Below are 331 nucleotides of genomic sequence, written 5' to 3'. Positions count from 1 at the left end.
AAGTAATATTGCTATCATTGCAAGTTCGTCGTCGGAAAAATTCATAGCAATACTAAATCACATTATTTTTAATTTAAAGTGTTCTATAACTTTTTTTTAATATGTAGTTATAAAATTATACTTACTTTTTATATTTGCAGAACTTAAAATACACTTTCAGACTTCAGTGAAGTACGAATACTTTCTACTACTAGTGTATAAATATTAAAATTAATTAATTAGGATTAAACATTAAATTGTATGCAACTAACAGAAATATAAGTACACGTGGTTTCGATGCTTAATTACAACTGATGAGTGTATAGCGAAGTACAGCCGATGAAAATGGACT

The sequence above is a fragment of the Myzus persicae genome, unplaced genomic scaffold, assembly GCF_001856785.1.
Source record: "Myzus persicae strain clone G006 unplaced genomic scaffold, MPER_G0061.0, whole genome shotgun sequence".
Classification (NCBI taxonomy): Eukaryota; Metazoa; Arthropoda; class Insecta; order Hemiptera; family Aphididae; genus Myzus; species Myzus persicae.
The sequence above is the reverse complement of the archived record's forward strand: the minus strand, read 5'-3'. Positions refer to the sequence as shown.